The 13,255-nt window shown below is 42.5% G+C and overlaps 1 protein-coding gene across 3 annotated transcripts in view; it reads left to right on the forward strand.

The window, feature by feature from the left end:
- Positions 1 to 262: 262 nt before the first annotated feature.
- BMPR1B (bone morphogenetic protein receptor type 1B) overlaps positions 263 to 13,255 on the forward strand; it is a 403,289-nt gene continuing 390,296 nt past the window's right edge. For 2 of the 3 annotated variants that reach the window (XM_050944053.1, XM_050944050.1), the window contains exon 1: positions 263 to 546. The gene's annotated coding sequence lies outside the window, so the exon portion shown is untranslated. Of the gene's footprint in view, positions 547 to 1,064; positions 1,106 to 13,255 lie in introns of those variants that run through there. The other variant, XM_050944051.1, reaches the window with a different exon arrangement.

Consider the following 13,255-nt stretch of genomic DNA (forward strand, 5'->3'; position numbering starts at 1 on the left):
CTTTAAGGTGCCACCGGACTCCTCGTTTTTTGTGGATACAGACTAACAGGGCTACAGTACTTTCTAGTTTTTTGTGCTTGTGCCCATATACTGAAGAAAAGGTACTTGCAAAACCCCTCAGCTAGAGAGAGACAGACTAGAAGGCTCATGGGTGCAACCACCAATCAATGACTCTCCCCTCTGGCGGCAGCAGCACCGCCACCAAAGAGCTGGGCTGTGGGGACGCAGCCGAGCATGGGCTTGGCAGCAGCCCTCTCCCGGGCCAGAAGTTCAGCGCTGGCTGCTGGCAGGGTGGAAGCCTAGTCCCGCTTTTGCTAAAGAGTTGGCGGGCGCTCGGGCCGTGCAATCACTAGTGGGAGCTGGAGAGGGCAAGTGAAAAAAAAAAAATCTGCAGAGCCTGAGAACCCGGGGAGGGGGAGAAACACCAGCAGCAGCTGACCCAACTTTGTGGCGTGCAGGCTGGAGGTGCAGGGGGAGCAGCAGCGGCACTGAGCGGCGTCTGCTCTCCGGCCCGCGGACGAAGCGGCGGAGGCGGCCTGGCAGCCGGTAAGGGAGCTCTGCGCCGGTGGCAGCTCTGGCCCGGCTCCCCGCGGGGCGCGCTCGGGGGCTAGCGAGCTCCGGGGAGCCGGGGTGGGAGTGCAAAAGGCCCGCGCGGGAGGGGGGCTGCGCTGGGGGAGGCGCGGGCTGCTTGCCCCGGAGCCGGCTGGGGTTTATGTGCGGTACCTGTGCCCTGGCAACCGCCCCCCGCGCCCGGAGGCGAAGCGGCGCTGGGATGCTGCAGCCGGGACCCTGGCGGAGGCGCCCTGCCGCTCTGGCAAGGCAGCGGAGGCTCCTGGCGGTCGGGTGAGGGGCTGGGGCTGGGGCTGGGAGCGGAGGCAGCGGGCGAGCGGCTGCAGGAGCAGCGGGACCAGGTGACTGAGGACGGGGGCCATGTGAAGAGTCTCTCCCCGCCCCCGTGAGTGCCGGGGTGGGGGCTGTTCAGTGAGCCGAGAGCGGGTGATCAGGCCACGGGGGGGCTGTTACTGACTGTGGCCGAAGTTTTCCAGCCCAAGTGCTTCACTGCCGCATCCAGACCCCCGAGGGAGACGCGCCCCGCTTCTCGCAGGTGCCGTGGGAGCGGAGGGTGCTCGGTAGCGCTGCAAACCAGACCATTGCTACTAGCCCCATACGGATTTAGGGGCCCACCTGTAGGTCCCCCGGGTTGGGAAATGTTGGCGGGTTGGGGGCGTTTAAGTAACTGCAACGGTGGCTCGCATGTGGAAGTGTTGCGGGCAAAAGTGCAAAGGGGTTTCGGTTGATGTCTCTGTGTTTCTGAGATCAAATCAGCTACTAGGTTGTTATTTGGTACTTGCCAACCCAGCCCCTTGGCAGAGGACGCCAAGGCGTGGAGACAGGTTGTTATGCCGTTCCCCCCACCCCTATAGCCAGTGTAATCGTTTTTTCGTATCACTATTAAGTTGACTGTATTTGATAGCTTCATAATTGCACTTCAACCATGCCACAGAATGGACCTGAACGACTGCAGAAATTAATTACCCCTGTGCGTCTTCTTCCTGCCTATCCCCTATCTGTTTGGATCAGAAGAACTGAGTACAGTGTTTTCAATAAGTACTGGAGCATAGTCTGTGTTTTCCAACTTGCCTTGAGCTGCCTCTCTGACTAAATCAGACCAGTGGTCATGATTTTTGGCAACTCCTAGGGATTTCGCAGGGAGAGCTTCACCTTTGACACCATGAGCTGGACTGCTCTTGGAGGGGCATTATTATTAAGGTGAAAAATGAATGACTCACTGTGCATTCAGAGGTGCCTGTGAAGGAACACAGAGAGAAAAGTCTTTAAACTATCCAAAACCACCTAAAAATAAACATATTACAATTGCAGAAACATCTGTTATGTTAGTGAAGAAGAATCAACTGAAGAGAGGTAATTGGATTCAACAATGCGAAGGTGGCTATTAAAGGGCAGGATATTGGCGAAAAAAAGTTGAAGTTATTTTAGGCCGTTTCTGTGGAAATACCACTGAAATCTTAAATCAGCAGATGGATATTAATGGGATTCCTACATCTATACTCACCAAATATACATCCAATTTCTTAATTTTGCAACTACAGTGGTGAAATTTTTAATCCTTTTCATTAGTTGGAAAAAGCAGTGGAAGTCTCATCTAGTGACCTTTGAGTAACCATAAACCAAAGTATAGGTGTAAAGACTTTTTAAACATTTTCAGTGGTCAAATAACTGTGTTCTAACTATAAAAAGAATATTCAAAGATTTGTTGTTATACATAGCAGATGTCTTCTAACATTTGCCATAGAGATGTTTGTTGAGAATATGGCATTTTGACTTTAAGTGCTTTAATGTCATTTGGTAAGTCATTGTAAAATCATGCAAAACAATTGCCTTCTATTCTGTAAGTCTGCCATTACTGTAGTGAAGTTTTGCATGTAAAGCATACTTAAAATTACACAATACATTTAATTTACAGTGACTTCAGACATATTTTTATAATCATGCAAGTAGGGCTCTTTTTTTTTTTTAGTTTTAAATTTAACTTAATGCAAGACAATTTGAGACAGCATGTTATTTGTCTAATTTGAGAGGCTGTTTAGTAAGCCATTGGATCCTTTTCTTGTGGTCACATGTTACAGTTTGATATGATCTCATTACTCATGTGTCAAAAGCTGTTGATGAATTTTTAATGACACTGAAATGTGCTTTTAAATCAAAATGTCTGTCAAGATAAAGTTTGTTTTATTGTGGAAGATAATGGAGAATGCTGTGAATTTATGAAAAAAGTAATCTCTCTCTCAAGAATGCTTCCCTAGTTGTTTAAAAATAGGTTTTGCCCCACTTAAAATACTGCCTTACAGTGCTCAATTTTCTGAAGTTCTGCTTTGAAAACAGCACTTACACAACTCATTGCTAACTGACCAAAGAGCCTGATGAGAGGATTTCACTTGTTACAGGAAAAAGTAAATAGTTAAAACTGTATATTCAGAACAAATAGCTGCCTGCTGTACGCAGTGTTATTTTCTGACAAAAAATCATATTGAACAACTTTTAAAGTTAATGTATTTTTTTCAGTAATTAAAACGACACTAAACTAGATATGGCTTGTGGAAAAGTCAAAGAATGCACAGAGGTGTTATACTTTCAAATTAATTTGACTTAGTGCTGATTTCATTAATGCTAATAAAAACCAAAATCCACACATGCAGAGGGCCAGCACTTGTGTTCCTCTTCAGTCCTGGTGCATAGTCCATCTGCACAGGGGTGAGTTTCACCCAGAGCTGCCTTTTTTTTTTTTTTTTTTTTTTTTTACTCATTAGAATGCAGTGTATTCAGTGTTAGATTACTTGGTGTATTTAAGTTATATGGGTCACCATATTTAAATTTTGTGTTTGTTATTAAAAAGACCTTGCAATTATTTTAAAAGAAGGAATACAGAATAATAAATTGTGGGATTTGACCTTCTTCCTACATCTTTGTAACTTCATTGACTTCAGCTGAGCTACTCCTGATTTACACCTATGTGAAAGAAGAATTAGGATTTCCAAGTCTGATTTTTGTAGGTACTTCCACCATATTCAGATCCCCACTTTGTGTGTAATATGATTGCTTTGTGTGGAACAGCTATGGAATATGGCTCAGTCCTACAGTGTGTTGAGGCTGTGGCCCTGAGCCAGCAAAGCACTTAACAATGTGCTGAACTTCAAGTGTGTGAGTAGTCCACTTGGAGTTAGTGGGTCTACTTATATAATTTAAAGTTAAGCATGTGCTTAAGTCCTTTGCTGGATGGAGGCTAGAATTCTCATTATTTTTCCTGGTTGAGCCTTCGGGTCTTGACATTCTCTTACAAGAGAAATGTTACTTGATGGTAACATTAAGTGACAGATTCAGGAAGAACAGTTCACAAAGCCAGAGCTTTCTAGCCTGTTTGTTTCTGGATTTGTTTTCTATGCATTATTTCCTAGAAAATGCAAAGAACAATATGTAAGTGATCACATCCATTCCCAGGTGTGTGGAAGCAGTGAGAGTTAGAAGAAAGCACTTTTTCAGGTGGGATATGTGAGTTCCTGCTAATGAGAAATAAGATTACTTTTTTCATACATGTTTATAGTCACCTCCATTTCCTAACAGAACCAATGACTCCGTACTTCCTAAAATAGATACATCTCTCTTAGATTGTAAGCTCTTTGGGGCTGAGACTTTCTTTTTATTGTGTGTCTACGCAGTACCTAGTCCAGTGGAGATGGCATCTCTAACCACTGCTACAGTACAAATAGTAATAAAAACATTTTGCAGTATGTGATTTCAAATTTAATTAATCCTTGGATGCTTCTGAAGACCTCAATTAAACTTCTGCAAGGTATTTTTTGTCAATATTCAGGTAGCTCCAAGGGCAGAATATTGCACTAGGTCACTTGGATAATACATTGCTATCATTATTCCACTTAAGGAGTTAAGGGCCAGCTAATCAAGGAGCTTATCTGAAATGAGGGGAAATAAAAGAAAGATGTGTTTATGTAATGTTGCTTCCCTCAGTTTAGGGGCAATGCATTTCTCTTCATACTCAGGATTCAAATATCAGAGGCTAAACACAGGCCTAATCCTGCAGAGATTTACATAGATTAGTAACTTCGTATGTGTGACTAGTTCCCTTGAGCTCAGAGAAACTACTCAACTGAGGAAGGTTACATGACTAAGCATTCACAGGATTTGGGCTATATTTCATACCTGGCAGCAAATGTAAAAAAGCTTGTTTTACCACATGTCCAGAAACATTCCTCCGCCTGTAGCTTTATGTATGTGGCATGGGGTTATCTTTGGCCATAATATGAACTGCTGATAGAAATGAGTGATTCTGATCTAAATGATAACGCTTCTTAAACTAGATCTGAAACACACGGACGCATCATAGAATAGCTCCTTTTTTGTATAGATAAACTACTGTTGTTGCATTGTCTGACATAATATAAATATTTGGCCTTGATGGGCAAAACTCTGAAGGAGGTGACTGGAAAACTCTTTATACAGCTATCAGTTCTAGTCCATTCGTATGCAAACTGGTTTCTATCTTGGTACAAGTTCCAAAGCATGCTTAGCCCTGACAAGAAGCACCTAGTCTTCATTCAAGCAATCTCTGTCCCAGTGTGGCTTAAAGAGGAGAAATATAACAAAAGATACAGGGTAAGAGTTTCAAAGGGACAAAGGGGAGTTTGGTGCCCAGTTCCCAGAGAGCTTTCAAATCTCCCTTATAAATAATACAGCGCTTTATATCCACCATCCCAATTCTTCTGATGCATGTGAGAGGCAAGAGACGTACATACTGTAGCTAACATAGGGTGGGCTCTAGGATTTTTTAATAAGACAACACTGTTAAAGTAACCAAAATATTTTTGAAAATATAATAAAACCTTGGTGTATCTTTTCTTCTGCTCTTTCCTGTGTTCAAATGCTGAGCTGCATTTCCTCTATTTAATGTAATTGTCAAGAAATAGTGGCTTCATATGGGATTGTTAATTATTCCTTATGATCTGCTCAAGCCACTTTTAATTTTTGTGTATGTGATCTTTTCTTTTTTGTAAGTAGCTCTAGTATGTCGACTTTGTTATTTTGTGCTGCACATTCTTCTACCATGTTGGACTAATGTCATTGACGCATTAGCTTGGACTCCAATATTTTCTTCCACTAGTCCAGCAATTTACTCTCCCTTTGTAACAGGTAAATAGTAACTCTGTCTTTTGATTCTGCTTTTAGCTCCAAAAATGTGCAAGTGTTTGTGTACTCATCATTAATTTTTCAATGAATTTCTATTTCACTTATCCTCTCCTAACTAAACACCCAATAACATTTGCTAATATATTTTCCCTGTGGGTTCTCCTTTGCCCACCCCTTGTCTATTTAGACTGTAAGCTCTTTGGAGTAGGAACTATCTATTACTCTGTGTTTGTACAACACCTGGCACAATGACACCCCATTCTTGACTGGCCCTTAGGCACTAACATAATAAATGTGATGATTAATAATAAGTACAGAGAGATCATTCTGTGTTCTGTTTGCATTTGCGCTGCAAGTAAAACTGTAGCTTTTGCTTCTCTAGCAAAGGCTTTAATTCTTACCAGTTGCTTCTACACTGGTGATGAACGCAGGGAGTCTGACATCTCTGTTTCTGATCTCTTTCTGATGGGTATTATCGGACACGATGTATCTCCTGTCACCCACTGGGGTGTGTGGAGAACTTGCGCCATTTAATCTGGCAGAATATCTGAATCCCTCTGCAAAGGAATTATTGATTGTCTTTCTTATAAGAAAAGGGTTAAGGAGGCTGTCAGATTACGGAGCATCAGACACACCTAAATTTGGGGTAACATTATCACCTTGCAGATGTCTGTCATGGACGTTAAATACCAAGCTTTTAAATGTGTAGTTCATTATTTTAACTTTTCCAAAGCAGTTTTTCCTTAGTACTTCTCAACATCCTAGGGGGGCTCAGATGACTAGATAAACTACTCAAGATCGTTTTTATGCTACTGTGATGTTGTTATACTTCTTGATGAATAGTGTCAGATGGCACAATTCTGATCTTATGTCCACAGTGTAAATGGAATTGTACCTCAATTGAAATTAAATGGAGATACATCCCCACTTTAAAAATTGAGATCAGAATCAGGCCCACAGGAAATAACAGTTTGTGTCCCCCCAGGATTGTTTCTTAGGAACTTTTGCTTAGTTTAACCTTTTTGTTTTGTTTTGTTTTTGTTTTAAATGAAGACTTTAGCAATTGAGGTTACGAAGATGGCCTTCTCACTTGTTGAGTTTACACCTTGTTATTCTGAAACAGTAAAGAGAAGTGAAATTCTGTATTTGGTTTACTTCGGATTTTTCACCTTAATTTGAAACAGCTTGAAAGGTTCAAATCCTGTTCTCCTTTCTCACATGAGTAGTCCCACTGAAGCCAATGGGACTTCTCCCATGAGTAAAATGAGCAGGAAATTGTGGTTATAGTCAGGAAAGTGCAGGTAAAAATGACGTGAGGTTCCATATCATTCTTTCTGTAAGACTCCAGATCAAATTTGTTGAGTTTAAAAGTCAAAAGCCTGACTATCACAAAGTTTTCTTTGCCACTTACATCAGTACTGCTAATAATATTTGTGCATCCAGACCCTACTGTAGCTGATAATTTTGTTGCTGCCAAGAACTCCATGGTGTTAGTAACAGATGATAGGTACACAGAACAGCGGAACACATGCCAGTTAACTTCTAACAGCCATGAAATAGTTAAGTGCTAACAGTAGTGAAAACTTGTCTCTGTACTGTTTGAGACACTGACTAGCAGGGAGTAGCTATAATATGCTACATATAAATTAGTTGGTATTTTATTTTTATATCTAAGTTACCAGGTTTTGTTTTGTTTAAATCTGTATCCAAGCATCACTTGGAAATGCCAGCTCAGCTGACAATTTCCTTGCAGAATGGTGACCTTGCAGATGAAGGCTTGAACAGAAAAGAAGTACTTCTTTTATTTTTGTCATGTCCTCATATATTGAACCAATTTATTTATAATTTTACAAGGAGACTTGCATTTCCTTCCATATCTAGTTCTTGGAGTGCCATCTTTTAATATAGGCCCTCTTTTTGAAGCAATGACAACTAAATTATAGGAAAATCATGGGTCTCTTTGATAATCTTCATTTTTCTTTTGATTAATTTTTTCAGTCCTATGCATGAGTTCTATGCAGTTAGTATTTGACATTTTGTATTTTTGTATCAACCTAATATCATACAGAGAAAATCATTGTAATAGGTGCTTTGTTTATGGAAAAATGTATAAATAAAACTTAGGTACATTCTCTCTCGTGTCAAAACAAGATGCACAGTAAGGCAGCTTCTTTAATAAAAAATTAACTATTGTATGGCTTTACAAATTCATAACTCTTTATATGAATTGAACTTTGAACTTCATTGCCCTTAAAGTTATTTTTTTAATAAAAATTTAAAATCAGCACAATGTTTCTTTTGCTTAAGTGGAAATACAGTATTTAGAGACTTGTCAGTGATTAAATAATATTCTAAATTTGCACAACATAAAACCAGAGGCTGTGTATTTCAATGTGTAAAGTGTTTGGCTCATATTTCAAAGATACTGAGTTAAATCCTTATAAATATTAATCAAAATATATTTTAATTTTTTTTCTATGAATTAGATTATAAATCCGTGTATTTCTTGACACTTTTCTAAAAAAACCAAAACAAATGAAATTTTGTAGGTGACAGAGAATATTTCAAACATAAAAGCCAAGTCAAAAAAGGTGAGCCTAATAACATATATTTGTAAAAGCAGTCACAGTAGAAAAGAGCCTTTTTAATTTTATTCCTTGAAGCTACCAGCACTCTTGCATGTGCATAGCTTCCTGTATGTATATATTTGCAGGATTAGGGTTCTTATTAGGATTAATTTAATTTCCCTCTTTCCAGATTAAGAGACTCCAGATCAATTAAAGATCAAAAGGAGAGAGGACTAATTGGTCCTAACTGTTGTGATTAATTTGCCTACTGTAAATAGCTGTTTTGATGGATATCTCATTTTCAATATGTAAGTCATTTACTTTATCTGCTTTACCTTCTATTACTCTTGCACAAATATGGCAGAGGATTGGGTCTAAATTGTTCAGATGCTGCAGATGGAAATGTTTGAAAAACTATATAGGAGAGACTGTCAATGGTCAAGAGAATCGTTAATCACTTGATGGACAGCCCATTTGATCAATGGAATAGGCAGATTGTACTGTTAAAAATTGCTGCTGATTAATATATATGTTAGTAGAGTAATTTTGTTTCAATTGTAGAAGATTTTGCAGGATAGAAGTATCCATTTAAATGTTTTGCTTTATGTGGCAGTTCCTTAAGGGTACGTCTACACTACGGGATAATTCCGATTGTACATAAACCGGTTTTATAAAACAGATTGTATAAAGTCGAGTGCACGCTGCCACACTAAGCACATTAATTCGGCAGTGTGCGTCCATGGTCCGAGGCTAGTGTCAATTTCCGGAGCGTTGCTCTGTGGGTAGCTATTCCGTAGCTATCCCATAGTTCCTGCAGTCTCCCCTGCCCCTTAGAATTCTGGGTTGAGAGCCCAGTGGCTGATGGGGCAAAAATCATTGTCACGGGTGGTTCTGGGTAAATGTCGTCAGTCATTTCTTCCTCCGGGAAAGCAACGGCAGACAATCATTTCGCGCCCTTTTTCCCTGGATTGTCCTGGCAGATGCCATAGCATGGCAACCATGGAGCCCGTTCAGCTTTCTTTTTTTACAGTCACCGTATGTGTACTGGATGCCGCGGACAGAGGCGATACTCCAGCGCTACACAGCAGCATTCATTTTCTTTTGCATGATAGCAGAGATGGTTACCAGTCATTCTGTACCGTCTGCTGCCAGGGTAATTTGGCAATGAGATGACGGTTATCTGTCCTTCTGTGCTGTCTGCTGCTATCCTGGGTGCCCCTGGCTGAGGTCGGCCGGGGGCGCAAAAGCAAAACTGGGAATGACTCCCCGAGTCAATCCCTCCTTTATGGTTTCTAAAAATAGAGTCAGTCCTGCCTAGAATTTGAGGCAAGTGTACTAGAGAAGCAGTGTATCAGAGAGTACAGCTGCTCCGTGTCAGATCCAGCAGAAATGATGAGCTACATACCATTCACGGGGGGTGCCCCTGCAACAACCCCACCCGTTGCTTCCCTCCTCCCCCAACCTTGCTGGGCTACCATGGCAGTGTCCGCCCCATTTGTGTCATGACGTTATAAAGAATGCAGGAATAAGAAACAGTGACTTGTTAGTGAGATAAAATGAGGGGGAGGCAGCCTCCCTGTGCTATGACAGTGCAGGCAGGACATTAAGCGGTGTAGGGGAGAGGAGCCCAGCATCCCGCTGCTATGATAGTCCAGGCAGTACAGAATCTTTTATTTACACCAGAAAGGGAGGGGGCTGATGGAGCTCAGCCCCCCGTGGCTATGATGAAGACGGTTACCAGCCGTTCTGTACCATCTACTAGGAATGACCAGGAATCATTCCTATTTTTACCCAGGCGCCCCTGAGGCCAGCCAGGGGTATTCAGCAGTTATCAAGCATGTACCGTCTGCCACCAGGGAGGGGAGAGGAGCGGATACTGTTCTTCACTGCTGCAGCATCGCGTCTACCAGCAGCATTCAGTAGACATAGGGTGACATTGAAAAAAGTCAAGAAACAATTTCTTTCCCTTTTCTTTCACGTGGAGGGGGAGGGAGTAAATTGACAAACCTGAACCATGCCGGACAATGTGTTTGACCCTACAGACATTGGGAGCTCAACCAAGAATGCAGATACTTTTCGGAGACTGCTGTGGACTGTGGGATAGCTGGAGTCCTCAGTACCCCCTCCTTCCCTCCATGAGCGTCCATTTGAGTCTCTGGCTTCCCGTTACGCTTGTCACGCAGCACTGTGTAGCCTGTAGATTTTTTTTTCAAACGCTTTGGCATTTCGTCTTCTGTAATGGAGCTCTGATAGAACAGATTTGTTTCCTCATACAGTGATCAGATTCAGTATCGCCCATATGGTCCATGCTGGAACTCTTTTTGGATTTGGGACTGCATTGCCACCCGTGCTGATCAGAGCTCCATGCTGGGCAAACAGGAAATGAAAATCAAAATTTCGCGGAGCTTTTCCTGTTTACCTGACCACTGCATCTGAGCTGAGATTGCTGTCCAGAGTGGTCACAGTGGTGCACTGTGGGATACTGCTCGGAGGCCAATACCGTCGATTTGCGGCCACACTAACCCTAATCCGATATGGTAATACCGATTTTAGCGCTACTCCTCTCGTTGGGGAGGAGTACAGAAACCGATTTAAAGAGCCCTTTATATCGATATAAAGGGCCTCATAGTGTGGATGGGTACAGCGTTAACTCGGTTTAACTCTGCTAAAATTGGTTTAAACACGTAGTGTAGACCAGGCCTAAGTTTAACTATAAAACACTTATTTTCTTGTAAAGGTTTTAAGACCCCAGCTTACAAACAGAATTTGGGCTAAATTGTGTTTCCCTTACCCACATTAGAAACCCAGCTATATTGTTAGTATGAGAAAGGTAGACAAGATTTGGCCTGTTGCTGTTTACAGAACTTTTAAGCACACAAATAAAAAATTACTTGTCATCAGATATTTAAAAATCAGTCCTTCCTTTATGTGCCTGCAAAGCTTTGGATTCAAGACTCCTCTTTTCCCCACCAAGAGAGGATCTCTTTCCCTCACACACAGGCATGCACATCCCCCTTTTCCAGACAGAGAGCATAAACATTTTTATAAGCTACATCTTCCCTAGCTAAATTGCTTCAAAGCATATTGTGCTCATAGACTGTGTGTGTATGCACATGAGAAAGATTTGGTCAGGAAAAATGCAATTAATCTTACTTCTATGCAAGATGTATTTTGAAGGCAGGATATTATAATTGAGATTAGGTTAATTATCTATCTGTATTGGGTGCCAAGGTTGAATGTATACGTTTTTCTAAAAAGGGCATTTGTCTTCTGTTATAACAACTGTCATTTTGTGCAGGCATTTGCAGCCTGGAGGAATCTTATTAAGCACATACAAAACCCACTTTATTTGCTTTGTCTAGAGGCAGGCCTTTAGGGGCCAATTCTGAATGGGGGATCCCTGCAGGACAACCCTTAAGCACGTGTGACGTCTCATTCGCTTCAATGGGTTAGCACAAGATTGGGACCTTGGGTTCTGCAAATCTGACATACACCTTTTGTAAAGCATTTTGAGATCTTTGGATGAAGAGTGATGCCTAAACCCAATGAATTGTTATGCATAGTGTGCACATTCATGGTTATTCTGTATAGCAGCGTTTCTCAAACTGGAGTCCCCGAGGGTACTTCAGGTGTCTGTGAGCCCTGTTGATGAACTCCCCCTTGGTCCTTCTATCCCTGGAGGCTACTGAAGCCAAACCAGGAGATTTTAGGTGCTAAAAGTCTGACGGTGCAGCAAAGCTAAGGCAGGCTCCTTGCCTGCCTGGCCCCATGTTGCTCCTGGAAGCAGCCAGCATGTCCCTGTGGCCCCCAGCCGGGGGTGCCAACTGTGCAGCTCCCATTGGCTGAGAACTTCAGCCAATAGGAGCTGCAGGGGCAGTGTGTGGAGTTCCCCTGACTCCCCCGTCTAGGAGCCACTGCCAGAGAGAGGTGCCAATTGCTTTCTGGAGCTGCCCAAGGTAAGCGCCACCCAGTCGGAGCCTGCACCCCTCACCCCTTTTTGCACCCCAACCCCCTGCCCCAACCCAGAGCCTACACCCCACACCCAAACGCCCTCCCACAGCACGCACCACTGTTCCAGCCCAAAGTCTGCACCCAAACTCCCTCCCAGAGCCTGCATCCCAAACCTCTGTGCCAGCCTAGTGAGAGGGTGTGTGTGGGGGAATGGAGTGAGGGGGGGGCTGGGGCCTTGGGGGAAGGGGTGGAGTGGGGCAAGGCCTGGGGCTGAGTCAGGAGGTTGGGGGTCCCTGAAAGATTTTTTTTTGTTTGTTACATAACTGCATTCAAAACTAAAACAACGTAAAACCTTAGAGCCTACAAGTCCACTCAGTCCTACTTCTTGTTCAGCCAAGCGCAAGACAAACAAGTTTGTTTACATTTACGATAGATAATGTTGCCTGTTCTTATTTACAATGTCACCCAAAAGTGAGAACAGGCATTTGCATGGCACTTTTGTAGCTGGTATTGCAAGGTATTTATGTGCCAGATATGCTAAAGATTCATATGCCCCTTCATGCTTCAGTCACCTTTGCAGAAGACATGCTTCCATGCTGACGATGCTCATTTAAAAAAATGTGGTAATTAAATTTGTGACTGAACTCCTTGGGGGAGAATGGTGTGACTCCTGCTGTGTTTTACCCGCAGTCTGCCATATATTTCATGTTATAGCAGTCTCGGATGATGACCCAGCACGTGTTCTTTTTAAGAACACTTTAACTGCAAATTTGACAGAACGCAAAGAAGGTACCAATGTGAGATTTCTAAAGATAGCTACATCACTCGACCTGAGGTTTAAGAATCTGAAGTGCCTTCCAAAATCTGAGAGGGATGGGGTGTGGAGCGTGCTTTCAGAAGTCTTAAAAGAGCAGCACTCCAATGCAGAAACTACAGAACCTGAACCACTAAAAAAGAAAATCAACCTTCTGCTGGTGGCATTTGACTCAGATGATGAAAGTGAACATACGTCAGTC

This window comes from Gopherus flavomarginatus, chromosome 3 (genome assembly GCF_025201925.1).
Source record: "Gopherus flavomarginatus isolate rGopFla2 chromosome 3, rGopFla2.mat.asm, whole genome shotgun sequence".
Classification (NCBI taxonomy): Eukaryota; Metazoa; Chordata; order Testudines; family Testudinidae; genus Gopherus; species Gopherus flavomarginatus.